We start from the raw sequence: 22,458 nt of genomic DNA, 5'->3' as shown, positions 1-22,458 counted from the left end.
AAACACTAACTCTAATGTAAAACCCTATTTTGAAACCGTAACCCTAATTTGAAACCCTAGTTTGAAACCCTAACCCTAATGTAAAACACTAGTTTGAAACCCTAACCCTAATTTGAAACCCTAACCCTAATGCAAAACCCTAGTTTGAAACCCTAACCCTAATGTAAAACCCTAGTTTGAAACCCTAACCCTAATGCAAAACCCTAACCCTAATGCAAAACCCTAGTTTGAAACCCTAACCCTAATGTAAAACCCTAGTTTAAAACCCTAATCCCAATGTTAAAACCTAGTTTGAAACCCTAACCCTAATTTGAAAACGTAGTTTGAAGACCTAACCCTAATATAAAACCCTAGTTTGAAACCCTAACCCTAACGTAAAACCCTAGTTTGAATCCCTAACCCTAATGCAAAACCCTAGTTTGAAACCCTAACCCTAATGTAAAACCCTAGTTTGTAACCCTAACCCTAATGTAAAACCCTAGTTTGAAACACTAACCCTAATGTAAAACACTAGTTTGAAACCGTAACGCTAATTTGAAACCCTAGTTTGAAACCCTAACCCTAATGTAAAACACTAGTTTGAAACCCTAACCCTAATTTGAAACCCTAGTTTGAAACCCTAACCCTAATGCAAAACCCTAGTTTGAAACCCTAACCCTAATGTAAAACCCTAGTTTGTAACCCTAACCCTAATGTAAAACCCTAGTTTGAAACCCTAACCCTAATGTAAAACCCTAGTTTGAAGCATTAACCCTAATGTAAAACCCTTGTTTGAAACGCTAACCCTAATGTTAAACCCTAGTTTGAAACCCTAACCCTAACGTAAAACCCTAGTTTGAAACCCTAACCCTAATGTAAAACCCTAGTTTGTAACCCTAACCCTAATTTGAAAACCGAGTTTGAAAACCTAGCCCTAACGTAAAACCCTAGTTTGAATCCCTAACCCTAATGTAAAACCCTAGTTTGAAACCGTAACCCTAATTTGAAACCCTAGTTTGAAACACTAACTCTAATGTAAAACCCTATTTTGAAACCGTAACCCTAATTTGAAACCCTAGTTTGAAACCGTAACCCTAATGTAAAACACTAGTTTGAAACCCTAACCCTAATTTGAAACCCTAACCCTAATGCAAAACCCTAGTTTGAAACCCTAACCATAATGTAAAACCCTAGCTTGAAACCCTAACCCTAATGGTAAACCCTAGTTTGAAACCCTAACCCTAATGTAAAACCCTAGTTTGAAACCCTAATCCCAATGTTAAAACCTAGTTTGAAACCCTAACCCTAATTTGAAAACGTAGTTTGAAAACCTAACCCTAATATAAAACCCTAGTTTGAAACCCTAACCCTAACGTAAAACCCTAGTTTGAATCCCTAACCCTAATGCAAAACCCTAGTTTGACACCCTAACCATAATGTAAAACCCTAGCTTGAAACCCTAACCCTAATGTTAAACCCTAGTTTGAAACCCTAACCCTAACATAAAACCCTAGTTTGAAACCCTAACCCTAATGTAAAACCCTAGTTTGTAACCCTAACCCTAATTTGAAAACCGAGTTTGAAACCCTAACCCTAACGTAAAACCCTAGTTTGAATCCCTAACCCTAATGTAAAACCCTAGTTTGAAACCGTAACCCTAATTTGAATCCCTAGTTTGAAACACTAACTCTAATGTAAAACCCTATTTTGAAACCGTAACCCTAATTTGAAACCCTAGTTTGAAACCCTAACCCTAATGTAAAACACTAGTTTGAAACCCTAACCCCAATTTTAAACCCTAGTTTGAAACCCTAACCCTAATGCAAAACCCTAGTTTGAAACCCTAACCCTAATTTGAAACCGTAGTTTGAAACCCTAACCCTAATGTAAAACCCTAGTTTGAAACCCTAACCCTAATGTTAAACCCTAGTTTGAAACCCTAACCCTAATTTGAAACCGTAGTTTGAAAACCTAACCCTAATGCAAAACCCTAGTTTGAAACCCTAACTCTAATGTAAAACCCTAGTTTGTAACCCTAACCCTAATGTAAAACCCTAGTTTGAAACACTAACCCTAATGTAAAACACTAGTTTGAAACCGTAACGCTAATTTGAAACCCTAGTTTGAAACACTTACCCTAATGTAAAACCCTAGTTTGAAACCGTAACCCTAATTTGAAACCCTAGTTTGAAACCCTAACCCTAATTTGAAACCCTAGTTTGAAACCCTAACCCTAATGCAAAACCCTTGTTTGAAACAATTAAACCCTAATGTAAAACCCTAGTTTGTAACCCTAACCCTAATGTAAAACCCTAGTTTGAAACCCTAACCCTAATGTAAAACCCTAGTTTGAAACCCTAACCCTAATGTTAAACCCTAGTTTGTAACCCTAACCCTAATATAAAAACCCTAGTTTGAAACCCTAACCCTAATGTTAAACCCTGGTTTGAAACCCTAACCCTAATGTAAAACCCCTTGTTTGTAACCCTAACCCTAATTTGAAACCCTAGTTTGAAACCCTAACCCTAATGTTAAACCCTAGTTTGAAACCCTAACCCCAATTTGAAACCGTAGTTTTAAAACCTAACCCTAATATAAAACCCTAGTTTGAAACCCTAACCCTAACGTAAAACCCTAGTTTGAATCCCTAACCCTAATGCAAAACCCTAGTTTGAAACCCTAACCCTAATGTAAAACCCAAGTTTGTAACCCTAACCCTAATGTAAAACCCTAGTTTGAAACACTAACCCTAATGTAAAACACTAGTTTGAAACCGTAACGCTAATTTGAAACCCTAGTTTGAAACACTTACCCTAATGTAAAACCCTAGTTTAAAACCGTAACCCTAATTTGAAACCCTAGTTTGAAACCCTAACCCTAATGTAAATCACTAGTTTGAAACCCTAACCCTAATTTGAAACCCTAGTTTGAAACCCTAACCCTAATGCAAAACCCTAGTTTGAAACCCTAACCCTAATGTAAAACCCTAGTTTGTAACCCTAACCCTAATGTAAAACCCTAGTTTGAAACACTAACCCTAATGTAAAACACTAGTTTGAAACCGTAACGCTAATTTGAAACCCTAGTTTGAAACCCTAACCCTAATGTAAAACACTAGTTTGAAACCCTAACCCTAATTTGAAACCCTAGTTTGAAACCCTAACCCTAATGCAAAACCCTAGTTTGAAACCCTAACCCTAATGTAAAACCCTAGTTTGTAACCCTAACCCTAATGTAAAACCCTAGTTTGAAACCCTAACCCTAATGTAAAACCCTAGTTTGAAGCATTAACCCTAATGTAAAACCCTTGTTTGAAACGCTAACCCTAATGTTAAACCCTAGTTTGAAACCCTAACCCTAACGTAAAACCCTAGTTTGAAACCCTAACCCTAATGTAAAACCCTAGTTTGTAACCCTAACCCTAATTTGAAAACCGAGTTTGAAAACCTAGCCCTAACGTAAAACCCTAGTTTGAATCCCTAACCCTAATGTAAAACCCTAGTTTGAAACCGTAACCCTAATTTGAAACCCTAGTTTGAAACACTAACTCTAATGTAAAACCCTATTTTGAAACCGTAACCCTAATTTGAAACCCTAGTTTGAAACCGTAACCCTAATGTAAAACACTAGTTTGAAACCCTAACCCTAATTTGAAACCCTAACCCTAATGCAAAACCCTAGTTTGAAACCCTAACCCTAATTTGAAACCCTTAACCTAATGCAAAACCCTAGTTTGAAACCCTAACCATAATGTAAAACCCTAGCTTGAAACCCTAACCCTAATGGTAAACCCTAGTTTGAAACCCTAACCCTAATGTAAAACCCTAGTTTGAAACCCTAATCCCAATGTTAAAACCTAGTTTGAAACCCTAACCCTAATTTGAAAACGTAGTTTGAAAACCTAACCCTAATATAAAACCCTAGTTTGAAACCCTAACCCTAACGTAAAACCCTAGTTTGAATCCCTAACCCTAATGCAAAACCCTAGTTTGAAACCCTAACCCTAATGTAAAACCCTAGTTTGTAACCCTAACCCTAATGTAAAACCCTAGTTTGTAACCCTAACCCTAATGTAAAACCCTAGTTTGAAGCATTAACCCTAATGTAAAACCATTGTTTGAAACCCTAACCCTAATGTTAAACCCTAGTTTGAAACCCTAACCCTAACATAAAACCCTAGTTTGAAACCCTAACCCTAATGTAAAACCCTAGTTTGTAACCCTAACCCTAATTTGAAAACCGAGTTTGAAACCCTAACCCTAACGTAAAACCCTAGTTTGAATCCCTAACCCTAATGTAAAACCCTAGTTTGAAACCGTAACCCTAATTTGAATCCCTAGTTTGAAACACTAACTCTAATGTAAAACCCTATTTTGAAACCGTAACCCTAATTTGAAACCCTAGTTTGAAACCCTAACCCTAATGTAAAACACTAGTTTGAAACCCTAACCCCAATTTTAAACCCTAGTTTGAAACCCTAACCCTAATGCAAAACCCTAGTTTGAAACCCTAACCCTAATTTGAAACCGTAGTTTGAAAACCTAACCCTAATGTAAAACCCTAGTTTGAAACCCTAACCCTAATGTTAAACCCTAGTTTGAAACCCTAACCCTAATTTGAAACCGTAGTTTGAAAACCTAACCCTAATGCAAAACCCTAGTTTGAAACCCTAACTCTAATGTAAAACTCTAGTTTGTAACCCTAACCCTAATGTAAAACCCTAGTTTGAAACACTAACCCTAATGTAAAACACTAGTTTGAAACCGTAACGCTAATTTGAAACCCTAGTTTGAAACACTTACCCTAATGTAAAACCCTAGTTTGAAACCGTAACCCTAATTTGAAACCCTAGTTTGAAACCCTAACCCTAATTTGAAACCCTAGTTTGAAACCCTAACCCTAATGCAAAACCCTTGTTTGAAACAATTAAACCCTAATGTAAAACCCTAGTTTGTAACCCTAACCCTAATGTAAAACCCTAGTTTGAAACCCTAACCCTAATGTAAAACCCTAGTTTGAAACCCTAACCCTAATGTTAAACCCTAGTTTGTAACCCTAACCCTAATATAAAAACCCTAGTTTGAAACCCTAACCCTAATGTTAATCCCTAGTTTGAAACCCTAACCCTAATGTAAAACCCCTTGTTTGTAACCCTAACCCTAATTTGAAACCCTAGTGTGAAACCCTAACCCTAATGTTAAACCCTAGTTTGAAACCCTAACCCCAATTTGAAACCGTAGTTTTAAAACCTAACCCTAATATAAAACCCTAGTTTGAAACCCTAACCCTAACGTAAAACCCTAGTTTGAATCCCTAACCCTAATGCAAAACCCTAGTTTGAAACCCTAACCCTAATGTAAAACCCAAGTTTGTAACCCTAACCCTAATGTAAAACCCTAGTTTGAAACACTAACCCTAATGTAAAACACTAGTTTGAAACCGTAACGCTAATTTGAAACCCTAGTTTGAAACACTTACCCTAATGTAAAACCCTAGTTTAAAACCGTAACCCTAATTTGAAACCCTAGTTTGAAACCCTAACCCTAATGTAAATCACTAGTTTGAAACCCTAACCCTAATTTGAAACCCTAGTTTGAAACCCTAACCCTAATGCAAAACCCTAGTTTGAAACCCTAACCCTAATGTAAAACCCTAGTTTGTAACCCTAACCCTAATGTAAAACCCTAGTTTGTAACCCTAACCTTAATGTAAAACCCTAGTTTGAAACCCTAACCCTAATGTAAAACCCTAGTTTGAAACCGTAACCCTAATTTGAAACCCTAGTTTGAAACACTAACCCTAATGTAAAACCCTAGTTTGAAACCGTAACCCTAATTTGAAACCCTAGTTTGAAACCCTAACCCTAATGTAAAAAACTAGTTTGAAACCGTAACCCTAATTTGAAACCCCTTCTTTGTAACCCTAACCCTAATGTAAAACCCTAGTTTGAAAAACTAACACTAATGTAAAACCCTAGTTTGAAACCCTAACCCTAATGTTAAACCCTAGTTTGAATCCCTAACCCTAATGTTAAACCCTAGTTTGAAACCCTAACCCTAATCTAAAACCCCTTGTTTGTAACCCTAACCCTAATTTGAAACCCTAGTTTGAAACCCTAATCCTAATGTTAAACCCTAGTTTGAAACCCTAACCCTAATGTAAAACCCTAGTTTGAAGCATTAACCCTAATGTAAAACCCTAGTTGAAACCCTAACCCTAATGTTAAACCCTAGTTTTAAACCCTAACCCTAACGTAAAACCCTAGTTTGAAACCCTAACCCTAATGTAAAACCCTAGTTTGAAACTCTAACCCTAATGTAAAACCCTAGTTTGTAACCCTAACCCTAATGTAAAACCCTAGTTTGAAACCCTAACCCTAATGTAAAACACTAGTTTGAAACCCTAACCCTAATTTGAAACCCTAGTTTGAAACCCTAACCCTAATGCAAAACCCTAGTTTGAAACCCTAACCCTAATGTAAAACCCTAGTTTGTAACCCTAACCCTAATGTAAAACCCTAGTTTGAAACCCTAACCCTAATGTAAAACCCTAGTTTGAAGCATTAACCCTAATGTAAAACCCTTGTTTGAAACCATAACCGTAATGTTAAACCCTAGTTTGAAACTCTAACCCTAACGTAAAACCCTAGTTTGAAACCCTAACCCTAATGTAAAACCCTAGTTTGTAACCCTAACCCTAATTTGAAAACCGAGTTTGAAAACCTAGCCCTAACGTAAAACCCTAGTTTGAATCCCTAACCCTAATGTAAAACCCTAGTTTGAAACCGTAACCCTAATTTGAAACCCTAGTTTGAAACACTAACTCTAATGTAAAACCCTATTTTGAAACCGTAACCCTAATTTGAAACCCTAGTTTGAAACCCTAACCCTAATGTAAAACACTAGTTTGAAACCCTAACCCTAATTTGAAACCCTAACCCTAATGCAAAACCCTAGTTTTAAACCCTAACCCTAATGTAAAACCCTAGTTTGAAACCCTAACCCTAATGCAAAACCCTAACCCTAATGCAAAACCCTAGTTTGAAACCCTAACCCTAATGTAAAACCCTAGTTTGAAACCCTAATCCCAATGTTAAAACCTAGTTTGAAACCCTAACCCTAATTTGAAAACGTAGTTTGAAAACCTAACCCTAATATAAAACCCTAGTTTGAAACCCTAACCCTCACGTAAAACCCTAGTTTGAATCCCTAACCCTAATGCAAAACCCTAGTTTGAAACCCTAACCCTAATGTAAAACCCTAGTTTGTAACCCTAACCCTAATGTAAAACCCTAGTTTGAAACACTAACCCTAATGTAAAACACTAGTTTGAAACCGTAACGCTAATTTGAAACCCTAGTTTGAAACCCTAACCCTAATGTAAAACACTAGTTTGAAACCCTAACCCTAATTTGAAACCCTAGTTTGAAACCCTAACCCTAATGCAAAACCCTAGTTTGAAACCCTAACCCTAATGTAAAACCCTAGTTTGTAACCCTAACCCTAATGTAAAACCCTAGTTTGAAACCCTAACCCTAATGTAAAACCCTAGTTTGAAGCATTAACCCTAATGTAAAACCCTTGTTTGAAACGCTAACCCTAATGTTAAACCCTAGTTTGAAACCCTAACCCTAACGTAAAACCCTAGTTTGAAACCCTAACCCTAATGTAAAACCCTAGTTTGTAACCCTAACCCTAATTTGAAAACCGAGTTTGAAAACCTAGCCCTAACGTAAAACCCTAGTTTGAATCCCTAACCCTAATGTAAAACCCTAGTTTGAAAACGTAACCCTAATTTGAAACCCTAGTTTGAAACACTAACTCTAATGTAAAACCCTATTTTGAAACCGTAACCCTAATTTGAAACCCTAGTTTGAAACCGTAACCCTAATGTAAAACACTAGTTTGAAACCCTAACCCTAATTTGAAACCCTAACCCTAATGCAAAACCCTAGTTTGAAACCCTAACCATAATGTAAAACCCTAGCTTGAAACCCTAACCCTAATGGTAAACCCAAGTTTGAAACCCTAACCCTAATGTAAAACCCTAGTTTGAAGCATTAACCCTAATGTAAAACCCTAGTTTGAAACCCTAACCATAATGTAAAACCCTAGTTTGAAACCCTAACCCTAATGGTAAACCCTAGTTTGTAACCCTAACCCTAATGCAAAACCCTAGTTTGAAACCCTAACCCTAATGTAAAACCCTAGTTTGTAACCCTAACCCTAATGTAAAACCCTAGTTTGAAACCCTAACCCTAATGTAAAACCCTAGTTTGAAGCATTAACCCTAATGTAAAACCCTTGTTTGAAACCCTAACCCTAATGTTAAACCCTAGTTTGAAACCCTAACCCTAAAGTAAAACCCTAGTTTGAAACCCTAACCCTAATGTAAAACTCTAGTTTGAAACCCTAACCCTAATGTTAAACCCTAGTTTGTAACCCTAACCCTAATATAAAAAACCCTAGTTTGAAACCCTAACCCTAATGTTAAACCCTAGTTTGAAACCCTAACCCTAATGTAAAACCCCTTGTTTGTAACCCTAACCCTAATGTTAAACCCTAGTTTGAAACCCTAACCCTTACGTAAAACCCTAGTTTGAAAGCCTAACCCTAATGTAAAACTCTAGTTTGTAACCCTAACCCTATTTTGAAAATCGAGTTTGAAACGCTAACCCTAACGTAAAACCCTAGTTTGAATCCCTAACCCTAATGTAAAACCCTATTTTGAAACCGTAACCCTAATTTGAAACCCTAGTTTTAAACCCTAACCCTAATGTAAAACACTAGTTTGTAACCCTAACCCTAATTTAAAACCCTAGTTTGAAACCCTAACCCTAATGCAAAACCCTAGTTTGAAACCCTAACCCTAATGTAAAACCCTAGTTTGAAACCCTAACCCTAATGTTAAACCCTAGTTTGAAACCCTAACCCTAATTTGAAACCGTAGTTTGAAAACCTAACCCTAATATAAAACCCTAGTTTGAAACCCTAACCCTAACGTAAAACCCTAGTTTGAATCCCTAACCCTAATGCAAAATCCTAGTTTGAAACCCTAACTCTAATGTAAAACCCTAGTTTGTAACCCTAACCCTAATGTAAAACCCTAATTTGAAACACTAACCCAAATGTAAAACACTAGTTTGAAACCGTAACCCTAATTTGAAAGCTTAGTTTGAAACCCTAACCCTAATGCAAAACCCTTGTTTGAAACCCTAACCCTAATGTAAAACCCTAGTTTGTAACCCTAACCCTAATGTAAAACCCTAGTTTGAAACCCTAACCCTAATGTAAAACCCTAGTTTGAAACCCTAACCCTAATGTTAAACCCTAGTTTGTAACCCTAACCCTAATATAAAAACCCTAGTTTGAAACCCTAACCCTAATTTGAAACCCTAGTTTGAAACACTAACCCTAATGTTAAACCCTAGTTTGAAACCCTAACCCTAATTTGAAACCGTAGTTTGAAAACCTAACCCTAATATAAAACCCTAGTTTGAAACCCTAACCCTAACGTAAAACCCTAGTTTGAATCCCTAACCCTAATGCAAAACCCTAGTTTGAAACCCTAACCCTAATGTAAAACCCTAGTTTTTAACCCTAATCCTAATGTAAAACCCTAGTTTGAAACACTAACCCTAGTGTAAAACACTAGTTTGAAACCCTAATCCTAATGTAAAACCCTAGTTTGAAACACTAACCCTAGTGTAAAACACTAGTTTGAAACCGTAACGCTAATTTGAAACCCTAGTTTGAAACACTTGCCCTAATGTAAAACCCTAGTTTGAAACCGTAACCCTAATTTGAAACCCTAGTTTGAAACCCTAACCCTAATTTGAAACCCTAGTTTGAAACCCTAACCCTAATGCAAAACCCTTGTTTGAAACCCTAACCCTAATGTAAAACCCTAGTTTGTAACCCTAACCCTAATGTTAAACCCTAGTTTGTAACCCTAACCCTAATATAAAAACCCTAGTTTGAAACCCTAACCCTAATGTTAAACCCTAGTTTGAAGCATTAACCCTAATGTAAAACCCTATTTTGAAACCCTAACCCTAATTCAAAACCCTAGTTTGAAACCCTAACCCTAATGTAAAACCCTAGTTTGTAACCCTAACCCTAATGTTAAACCCTAGTTTGAAACCCTAACCCTAATTTGAAACCGTAGTTTGAAAACCTAACCCTAATATAAAACCCTAGTTTGAAACCCTAACCCTAACGTAAAACCCTAGTTTGAATCCCTAACCCTAATGCAAAACCCTAGTTTGAAACCCTAACCCTAATGTAAAACCCTAGTTTGTAACCCTAACCTTAATGTAAAACCCTAGTTTGAATCCCTAACCCTAATGTAAAACCCTAGTTTAAAACCGTAACCCTAATTTGAAACCCTAGTTTGAAACCCTAACCCTAATGTAAATCACTAGTTTGAAACCCTAACCCTAATTTGAAACCCTAGTTTGAAACCCTAACCCTAATGCAAAACCCTAGTTTGAAACCCTAACCCTAATGTAAAACCCTAGTTTGTAACCCTAACCCTAATGTAAAACCCTAGTTTGTAACCCTAACCTTAATGTAAAACCCTAGTTTGAAACCCTAACCCTAATGTAAAACCCTAGTTTGAAACCGTAACCCTAATTTGAAACCCTAGTTTGAAACACTAACCCTAATGTAAAACCCTAGTTTGAAACCGTAACCCTAATTTGAAACCCTAGTTTGAAACCCTAACCCTAATGTAAAAAACTAGTTTGAAACCGTAACCCTAATTTGAAACCCCTTCTTTGTAACCCTAACCCTAATGTAAAACCCTAGTTTGAAAAACTAACACTAATGTAAAACCCTAGTTTGAAACCCTAACCCTAATGTTAAACCCTAGTTTGAATCCCTAACCCTAATGTTAAACCCTAGTTTGAAACCCTAACCCTAATCTAAAACCCCTTGTTTGTAACCCTAACCCTAATTTGAAACCCTAGTTTGAAACCCTAATCCTAATGTTAAACCCTAGTTTGAAACCCTAACCCTAATGTAAAACCCTAGTTTGAAGCATTAACCCTAATGTAAAACCCTAGTTGAAACCCTAACCCTAATGTTAAACCCTAGTTTTAAACCCTAACCCTAACGTAAAACCCTAGTTTGAAACCCTAACCCTAATGTAAAACCCTAGTTTGAAACTCTAACCCTAATGTAAAACCCTAGTTTGTAACCCTAACCCTAATGTAAAACCCTAGTTTGAAACCCTAACCCTAATGTAAAACACTAGTTTGAAACCCTAACCCTAATTTGAAACCCTAGTTTGAAACCCTAACCCTAATGCAAAACCCTAGTTTGAAACCCTAACCCTAATGTAAAACCCTAGTTTGTAACCCTAACCCTAATGTAAAACCCTAGTTTGAAACCCTAACCCTAATGTAAAACCCTAGTTTGAAGCATTAACCCTAATGTAAAACCCTTGTTTGAAACCATAACCGTAATGTTAAACCCTAGTTTGAAACTCTAACCCTAACGTAAAACCCTAGTTTGAAACCCTAACCCTAATGTAAAACCCTAGTTTGTAACCCTAACCCTAATTTGAAAACCGAGTTTGAAAACCTAGCCCTAACGTAAAACCCTAGTTTGAATCCCTAACCCTAATGTAAAACCCTAGTTTGAAACCGTAACCCTAATTTGAAACCCTAGTTTGAAACACTAACTCTAATGTAAAACCCTATTTTGAAACCGTAACCCTAATTTGAAACCCTAGTTTGAAACCCTAACCCTAATGTAAAACACTAGTTTGAAACCCTAACCCTAATTTGAAACCCTAACCCTAATGCAAAACCCTAGTTTTAAACCCTAACCCTAATGTAAAACCCTAGTTTGAAACCCTAACCCTAATGCAAAACCCTAACCCTAATGCAAAACCCTAGTTTGAAACCCTAACCCTAATGTAAAACCCTAGTTTGAAACCCTAATCCCAATGTTAAAACCTAGTTTGAAACCCTAACCCTAATTTGAAAACGTAGTTTGAAAACCTAACCCTAATATAAAACCCTAGTTTGAAACCCTAACCCTCACGTAAAACCCTAGTTTGAATCCCTAACCCTAATGCAAAACCCTAGTTTGAAACCCTAACCCTAATGTAAAACCCTAGTTTGTAACCCTAACCCTAATGTAAAACCCTAGTTTGAAACACTAACCCTAATGTAAAACACTAGTTTGAAACCGTAACGCTAATTTGAAACCCTAGTTTGAAACCCTAACCCTAATGTAAAACACTAGTTTGAAACCCTAACCCTAATTTGAAACCCTAGTTTGAAACCCTAACCCTAATGCAAAACCCTAGTTTGAAACCCTAACCCTAATGTAAAACCCTAGTTTGTAACCCTAACCCTAATGTAAAACCCTAGTTTGAAACCCTAACCCTAATGTAAAACCCTAGTTTGAAGCATTAACCCTAATGTAAAACCCTTGTTTGAAACGCTAACCCTAATGTTAAACCCTAGTTTGAAACCCTAACCCTAACGTAAAACCCTAGTTTGAAACCCTAACCCTAATGTAAAACCCTAGTTTGTAACCCTAACCCTAATTTGAAAACCGAGTTTGAAAACCTAGCCCTAACGTAAAACCCTAGTTTGAATCCCTAACCCTAATGTAAAACCCTAGTTTGAAAACGTAACCCTAATTTGAAACCCTAGTTTGAAACACTAACTCTAATGTAAAACCCTATTTTGAAACCGTAACCCTAATTTGAAACCCTAGTTTGAAACCGTAACCCTAATGTAAAACACTAGTTTGAAACCCTAACCCTAATTTGAAACCCTAACCCTAATGCAAAACCCTAGTTTGAAACCCTAACCATAATGTAAAACCCTAGCTTGAAACCCTAACCCTAATGGTAAACCCAAGTTTGAAACCCTAACCCTAATGTAAAACCCTAGTTTGAAGCATTAACCCTAATGTAAAACCCTAGTTTGAAACCCTAACCATAATGTAAAACCCTAGTTTGAAACCCTAACCCTAATGGTAAACCCTAGTTTGTAACCCTAACCCTAATGCAAAACCCTAGTTTGAAACCCTAACCCTAATGTAAAACCCTAGTTTGTAACCCTAACCCTAATGTAAAACCCTAGTTTGAAACCCTAACCCTAATGTAAAACCCTAGTTTGAAGCATTAACCCTAATGTAAAACCCTTGTTTGAAACCCTAACCCTAATGTTAAACCCTAGTTTGAAACCCTAACCCTAAAGTAAAACCCTAGTTTGAAACCCTAACCCTAATGTAAAACTCTAGTTTGAAACCCTAACCCTAATGTTAAACCCTAGTTTGTAACCCTAACCCTAATATAAAAAACCCTAGTTTGAAACCCTAACCCTAATGTTAAACCCTAGTTTGAAACCCTAACCCTAATGTAAAACCCCTTGTTTGTAACCCTAACCCTAATGTTAAACCCTAGTTTGAAACCCTAACCCTTACGTAAAACCCTAGTTTGAAAGCCTAACCCTAATGTAAAACTCTAGTTTGTAACCCTAACCCTATTTTGAAAATCGAGTTTGAAACGCTAACCCTAACGTAAAACCCTAGTTTGAATCCCTAACCCTAATGTAAAACCCTATTTTGAAACCGTAACCCTAATTTGAAACCCTAGTTTTAAACCCTAACCCTAATGTAAAACACTAGTTTGTAACCCTAACCCTAATTTAAAACCCTAGTTTGAAACCCTAACCCTAATGCAAAACCCTAGTTTGAAACCCTAACCCTAATGTAAAACCCTAGTTTGAAACCCTAACCCTAATGTTAAACCCTAGTTTGAAACCCTAACCCTAATTTGAAACCGTAGTTTGAAAACCTAACCCTAATATAAAACCCTAGTTTGAAACCCTAACCCTAACGTAAAACCCTAGTTTGAATCCCTAACCCTAATGCAAAATCCTAGTTTGAAACCCTAACTCTAATGTAAAACCCTAGTTTGTAACCCTAACCCTAATGTAAAACCCTAATTTGAAACACTAACCCAAATGTAAAACACTAGTTTGAAACCGTAACCCTAATTTGAAAGCTTAGTTTGAAACCCTAACCCTAATGCAAAACCCTTGTTTGAAACCCTAACCCTAATGTAAAACCCTAGTTTGTAACCCTAACCCTAATGTAAAACCCTAGTTTGAAACCCTAACCCTAATGTAAAACCCTAGTTTGAAACCCTAACCCTAATGTTAAACCCTAGTTTGTAACCCTAACCCTAATATAAAAACCCTAGTTTGAAACCCTAACCCTAATTTGAAACCCTAGTTTGAAACACTAACCCTAATGTTAAACCCTAGTTTGAAACCCTAACCCTAATTTGAAACCGTAGTTTGAAAACCTAACCCTAATATAAAACCCTAGTTTGAAACCCTAACCCTAACGTAAAACCCTAGTTTGAATCCCTAACCCTAATGCAAAACCCTAGTTTGAAACCCTAACCCTAATGTAAAACCCTAGTTTTTAACCCTAATCCTAATGTAAAACCCTAGTTTGAAACACTAACCCTAGTGTAAAACACTAGTTTGAAACCCTAATCCTAATGTAAAACCCTAGTTTGAAACACTAACCCTAGTGTAAAACACTAGTTTGAAACCGTAACGCTAATTTGAAACCCTAGTTTGAAACACTTGCCCTAATGTAAAACCCTAGTTTGAAACCGTAACCCTAATTTGAAACCCTAGTTTGAAACCCTAACCCTAATTTGAAACCCTAGTTTGAAACCCTAACCCTAATGCAAAACCCTTGTTTGAAACCCTAACCCTAATGTAAAACCCTAGTTTGTAACCCTAACCCTAATGTTAAACCCTAGTTTGTAACCCTAACCCTAATATAAAAACCCTAGTTTGAAACCCTAACCCTAATGTTAAACCCTAGTTTGAAGCATTAACCCTAATGTAAAACCCTATTTTGAAACCCTAACCCTAATTCAAAACCCTAGTTTGAAACCCTAACCCTAATGTAAAACCCTAGTTTGTAACCCTAACCCTAATGTTAAACCCTAGTTTGAAACCCTAACCCTAATTTGAAACCGTAGTTTGAAAACCTAACCCTAATATAAAACCCTAGTTTGAAACCCTAACCCTAACGTAAAACCCTAGTTTGAATCCCTAACCCTAATGCAAAACCCTAGTTTGAAACCCTAACCCTAATGTAAAACCCTAGTTTGTAACCCTAACCTTAATGTAAAACCCTAGTTTGAATCCCTAACCCTAATGTAAAACCCTAGTTTGAAACCGTAACCCTAATTTGAAACCCTAGTTTGAAACACTAACCCTAATGTAAAACCCTAGTTTGAAACCGTAACCCTAATTTGAAACCCTAGTTTGAAACCCTAACCCTAATCTAAAACCCCTTCTTTGTAACCCTAACCCTAATGTAAAACCCTAGTTTGAAAAACTAACACTAATGTAAAACCCTAGTTTGAAACCCTAACCCTAATGATAAACCCTAGTTTGAATCCCTAACCCTAATGTTAAACCCTAGTTTGAAACCCTAACCCTAATCTAAAACCCCTTGTTTGTAACCCTAACCCTAATTTGAAACCCTAGTTTGAAACCCTAACCCTAATGTTAAACCCTAGTTTGAAACCCTAACCCTAATGTAAAACCCTAGTTTGAAGCATTAACCCTAATGTAAAACCCTAGTTTGAAACCCTAACCCTAATGTTAAACCCTAGTTTTAAACCCTAACCCTAACGTAAAACCCTAGTTTGAAACCCTAACCCTAATGTAAAACCCTAGTTTGAAACTCTAACCCTAATGTAAAACCCTAGTTTGTAACCCTAACCCTAATGTAAAACCCTAGTTTGAAACCCTAACCCTAATGTAAAACACTAGTTTGAAACCCTAACCCTAATTTGAAACCCTAGTTTGAAACCCTAACCCTAATGCAAAACCCTAGTTTGAAACCCTAACCCTAATGTAAAACCCTAGTTTGTAACCCTAACCCTAATGTAAAACCCTAGTTTGAAACCCTAACCCTAATGTAAAACCCTAGTTTGAAGCATTAACCCTAATGTAAAACCCTTGTTTGAAACCCTAACCCTAATGTTAAACCCTAGTTTGAAACTCTAACCCTAACGTAAAACCCTAGTTTGAAACCCTAACCCTAATGTAAAACCCTAGTTTGTAACCCTAACCCTAATTTGAAAACCGAGTTTGAAAACCTAGCCCTAACGTAAAACCCTAGTTTGAATCCCTAACCCTAATGTAAAACCCTAGTTTGAAACCGTAACCCTAATTTGAAACCCTAGTTTGAAACACTAACTCTAATGTAAAACCCTATTTTGAAACCGTAACCCTAATTTGAAACCCTAGTTTGAAACCCTAACCCTAATGTAAAACACTAGTTTGAAACCCTAACCCTAATTTGAAACCCTAACCCTAATGCAAAACCCTAGTTTGAAACCCTAACCCTAATGTAAAACCCTAGTTTGAAACCCTAACCCTAATGCAAAACCCTAACCCTAATGCAAAACCCTAGTTTGAAACCCTAACCCTAATGTAAAACCCTAGTTTGAAACCCTAATCCCAATGTTAAAACCTAGTTTGAAACCCTAACCCTAATTTGAAAACGTAGTTTGAAAACCTAACCCTAATATAAAACCCTAGTTTGAAACCCTAACCCTAACGTAAAACCCTAGTTTGAATCCCTAACCCTAATGCAAAACCCTAGTTTGAAACCCTAACCCTAATGTAAAACCCTAGTTTGTAACCCTAACCCTAATGTAAAACCCTAGTTTGAAACACTAACCCTAATGTAAAACACTAGTTTGAAACCGTAACGCTAATTTGAAACCCTAGTTTGAAACCCTAACCCTAATGTAAAACACTAGTTTGAAACCCTAACCCTAATTTGAAACCCTAGTTTGAAGCCCTAACCCTAATGCAAAACCCTAGTTTGAAACCCTAACCCTAATGTAAAACCCTAGTTTGTAACCCTAACCCTAATGTAAAACCCTAGTTTGAAACCCTAACCCTAATGTAAAACCCTAGTTTGAAGCATTAACCCTAATGTAAAACCCTTGTTTGAAACGCTAACCCTAATGTTAAACCCTAGTTTGAAACCCTAACCCTAACGTAAAACCCTAGTTTGAAACCCTAACCCTAATGTAAAACCCTAGTTTGTAACCCTAACCCTAATTTGAAAACCGAGTTTGAAAACCTAGCCCTAACGTAAAACCCTAGTTTGAATCCCTAACCCTAATGTAAAACCCTAGTTTGAAACCGTAACCCTAATTTGAAACCCTAGTTTGAAACCCTAACCCTAATGTAAAACCCTATTTTGAAACCGTAACCCTAATTTGAAACCCTAGTTTGAAACCGTAACCCTAATGTAAAACACTAGTTTGAAACCCTAACCCTAATTTGAAACCCTAACCCTAATGCAAAACCCTAGTTTGAAACCCTAACCATAATGTAAAACCCTAGCTTGAAACCCTAACCCTAATGGTAAACCCTAGTTTGAAACCCTAACCCTAATGTAAAACCCTAGTTTGAAACCCTAATCCCAATGTTAAAACCTAGTTTGAAACCCTAACCCTAATTTGAAAACGTAGTTTGAAAACCTAACCCTAATATAAAACCCTAGTTTGAAACCCTAACCCTAACGTAAAACCCTAGTTTGAATCCCTAACCCTAATGCAAAACCCTAGTTTGAAACCCTAACCCTAATGTAAAACCCTAGTTTGTAACCCTAACCCTAATGTAAAACCCTAGTTTGAAACCCTAACCCTAATGTTAAACCCTAGTTTGAAGCATTAACCCTAATGTAAAACCATTGTTTGAAACCCTAACCCTAATGTTAAACCCTAGTTTGAAACCCTAACCCTAACATAAAACCCTAGTTTGAAACCCTAACCCTAATGTAAAACCCTAGTTTGTAACCCTAACCCTAATTTGAAAACCGAGTTTGAAACCCTAACCCTAGCGTAAAACCCTAGTTTGAATCCCTAACCCTAATGTAAAACCCTAGTTTGAAACCGTAACCCTAATTTGAATCCCTAGTTTGAAACACTAACTCTAATGTAAAACCCTATTTTGAAACCGTAACCCTAATTTGAAACCCTAGTTTGAAACCCTAACCCTAATGTAAAACACTAGTTTGAAACCCTAACCCCAATTTTAAACCCTAGTTTGAAACCCTAACCCTAATGCAAAACCCTAGTTTGAAACCCTAACCCTAATTTGAAACCGTAGTTTGAAACCCTAACCCTAATGTAAAACCCTAGTTTGAAACCCTAACCCTAATGTTAAACCCTAGTTTGAAACCCTAACCCTAATTTGAAACCGTAGTTTGAAAACCTTACCCTAATGCAAAACCCTAGTTTGAAACCCTAACTCTAATGTAAAACCCTAGTTTGTAACCCTAACCCTAATGTAAAACCCTAGTTTGAAACACTAACCCTAATGTAAAACACTAGTTTGAAACCGTAACGCTAATTTGAAACCCTAGTTTGAAACACTTACCCTAATGTAAAACCCTAGTTTGAAACCGTAACCCTAATTTGAAACCCTAGTTTGAAACCCTAACCCTAATTTGAAACCCTAGTTTGAAACCCTAACCCTAATGCAAAACCCTTGTTTGAAACAATTAAACCCTAATGTAAAACCCTAGTTTGTAACCCTAACCCTAATGTAAAACCCTAGTTTGAAACCCTAACCCTAATGTAAAACCCTAGTTTGAAACCCTAACCCTAATGTTAAACCCTAGTTTGTAACCCTAACCCTAATATAAAAACCCTAGTTTGAAACCCTAACCCTAATGTTAAACCCTAGTTTGAAACCCTAACCCTAATGTAAAACCCCTTGTTTGTAACCCTAACCCTAATTTGAAACCCTAGTTTGAAACCCTAACCCTAATGTTAAACCCTAGTTTGAAACCCTAACCCCAATTTGAAACCGTAGTTTTAAAACCTAACCCTAATATAAAACCCTAGTTTGAAACCCTAACCCTAACGTAAAACCCTAGTTTGAATCCCTAACCCTAATGCAAAACCCTAGTTTGAAACCCTAACCCTAATGTAAAACCCAAGTTTGTAACCCTAACCCTAATGTAAAACCCTAGTTTGAAACACTAACCCTAATGTAAAACACTAGTTTGAAACCGTAACGCTAATTTGAAACCCTAGTTTGAAACACTTACCCTAATGTAAAACCCTAGTTTGAAACCGTAACCCTAATTTGAAACCCTAGTTTGAAACCCTAACCCTAATGTAAATCACTAGTTTGAAACCCTAACCCTAATTTGAAACCCTAGTTTGAAACCCTAACCCTAATGCAAAACCCTAGTTTGAAACCCTAACCCTAATGTAAAACCCTAGTTTGTAACCCTAACCCTAATGTAAAACCCTAGTTTGAAACCCTAACCCTAATGTAAAACCCTAGTTTGAAGCATTAACCCTAATATAAAACCCTAGTTTGAAACCCTAACCCTAATGCAAAACCCTAGTTTGAAACCCTAACCCTAATGTAAAACCCTAGTTTGTAACCCTAACCCTAATGTTAAACCCTAGTTTGAAACCCTAACCCTAATTTGAAACCGTAGTTTGAAAACCTAACCCTAATATAAAACCCTAGTTTGAAACCCTAACCCTAACGTAAAACCCTAGTTTGAATCCCTAACCCTAATGCAAAACCCTAGTTTGAAACCCTAACTCTAATGTAAAACCCTAGTTTGAAACCCTAACCCTAATGTAAAACACTAGTTTGAAACCCTAACCCTAATTTGAAACCCTAGTTTGAAACCCTAACCCTAATGCAAAAGCCTAGTTTGAAACCCTAACCCTAATGTAAAACCCTAGATTGTAACCCTAACCCTAATGTAAAACCCTAGTTTGAATCCCTAACCCTAATGTAAAACCCTAGTTTGAAACCGTAACCCTAATTTGAAACCCTAGTTTGAAACACTAACCCTAATGTAAAACCCTAGTTTGAAACCGTAACCCTAATTTGAAACCCTAGTTTGAAACCCTAACCCTAATGTAAAACACTAGTTTGAAACCCTAACCCTAATGTTAAACCCTAGTTTGAAACCCTAACCCTAATCTAAAACCCCTTCTTTGTAACCCTAACCCTAATTTGAAACCCTAGTTTGAAACCCTAACCCTAATGTTAAACCCTAGTTTGAAACCCTAACCCTAATTTGAAACCCTAGTTTGAAAATCTAACCCTAATATAAAACCCTAGTTTGAAACCCTTACCCTAACGTAAAACCCTAGTTTGAATCCCTAACCCTAATGCAAAACCCTAGTTTGAAACTCTAACCCTAATGTAAAACCCTAGTTTGTAACCCTAACCCTAATGTAAAACCCTAGTTTGAAACCCTAACCCTAATGTAAAACACTAGTTTGAAACTGTAACGCTAATTTGAAACCCTAGTTTGAAACACTAACCCTAATGTAAAACCCTAGTTTGAAACCGTAACCCTAATTTGAAACCCTAGTTTGAAACCCTAACCCTAATGTAAAACACTAGTTTGAAACCCTAACCCTAATTTGAAACCCTAGTTTGAAACCCTAACCCTAATGCAAAACCCTAGTTTGAAACCCTAACCCTAATGTAAAACCCTAGTTTGTAACCCTAACCCTAATGTAAAACCCTAGTTTGAAACCCTAACCCTAATGTAAAACCCTAGTTTGAAGCATTAACCCTAATGTAAAACCCTTGTTTGAAACCCTAACCCTAATGTTAAACCCTAGTTTGAAACCCTAACCCTAACGTAAAACCCTAGTTTGAATCCCTAACCCTAATGCAAAACCCTAGTTTGAAACCCTAACCCTAATGTAAAACCCTAGTTTGTAACCCTAACCCTAAAGTAAAACCCTAGTTTGAAACACTAACCCTAATGTAAAACACTAGTTTGAAACCGTAACGCTAATTTGAAACCCTAGCTTGAAACACTTGCCCTAATGTAAAACCCTAGTTTGAAACCGTAACCCTAATTTGAAACCCTAGTTTGAAACCCTAACCCTAATTTGAAACCCTAGTTTGAAACCCTAACCCTAATGCAAAACCCTTGTTTGAAACCCTAACCCTAATGTAAAACCCTAGTTTGTAACCCTAACCCTAATGTAAAACCCTAGTTTGAAACCCTAACCCTAATGTAAAACCCTAGTTTGAAACCCTAACCCTAATGTTAAACCCTAGTTTGTAACCCTAACCCTAATATAAAAACCCTAGTTTGAAACCCTAACCCTAATGTTAAACCCTAGTTTGAAACCCTAACCCTAATGTAAAACCCTAGTTTGAAGCATTAACCCTAATGTAAAACCCTTGTTTGAAACCCTAACCCTAATGTTAAACCCTAGTTTGAAGCATTAACCCTAATGTAAAACCCTTGTTTGAAACCCTAACCCTAATGTTAAACCCTAGTTTGAAACCCTAACCCTAACGTAAAACCCTAGTTTGAAACACTAACCCTAATGTAAAACACTAGTTTGAAACCGTAACGCTAATTTGAAACCCTAGTTTGAAACACTTGCCCCAATGTAAAACCCTAGTTTGAAACCCTAACCCTAATGTAAAACCCTAGTTTGAAACCCTAACCCTAATGTTAAACCCTAGTTTGTAACCCTAACCCTAATATAAAAACCCTAGTTTGAAACCCTAACCCTAATGTAAAACCCCTTGTTTGTAACCCTAACCCTAATTTGAAACCCTAGTTTGAAACCCTAACCCTAATGGTAAACCCTAGTTTGAAACCCTAACCCTAATGTAAAACCCTAGTTTGAAGCATTAACCCTAATGTAAAACCCTAGTTTGAAACCCTAACCATAATGTAAAACCCTAGTTTGTAACCCTAACCCTAATGTAAAACCCTAGTTTGAAACCCTAACCCTAATGTAAAACCCTAGTTTGAAGCATTAACCCTAATGTAAAACCCTTGTTTGAAACCCTAACCCTAATGTTAAACCCTAGTTTGAAACCCTAACCCTAACGTAAAACCCTAGTTTGAAACCCTAACCCTAATATAAAACCCTAGTTTGGAACCCTAACCCTAATTTGAAAACCGAGTTTGAAACGCTAACCCTAACGTAAACCCCTAGTTTGAATCCCTAAACCTAATGTAAAACCCTATTTTGAAACCGTAACCCTAATTTGAAACCCTAGTTTGAAACCCTAACCCTAATGTAAAACACTAGTTTGTAACCCTAACCCTAATTTGAAACCCTAGTTTGAAACCCTAACCCTAATGCAAAACCCTAGTTTGAAACCCTAACCCTAATGTAAAACCCTAGTTTGAAACCCTAACCCTAATGTTAAACCCTAGTTTGAAACCCTAACCCTAATTTGAAACCGTAGTTTGAAAACCTAACCCTAATATAAAACCCTAGTTTGAATCCCTAACCCTAATGCAAAACCCTAGTTTGAAACCCTAACTCTAATGTAAAACCCTAGTTTGTAACCCTAACCCTAATGTAAAACCCTAATTTGAAACACTAACCCTAATGTAAAACACTAGTTTGAAACCGTAACGCTAATTT

Source organism: Vanacampus margaritifer, chromosome 5 (assembly GCF_051991255.1).
Source record: "Vanacampus margaritifer isolate UIUO_Vmar chromosome 5, RoL_Vmar_1.0, whole genome shotgun sequence".
NCBI lineage: Eukaryota > Metazoa > Chordata > Actinopteri > Syngnathiformes > Syngnathidae > Vanacampus > Vanacampus margaritifer.
Note: the sequence above shows the minus strand (reverse complement) of the source record.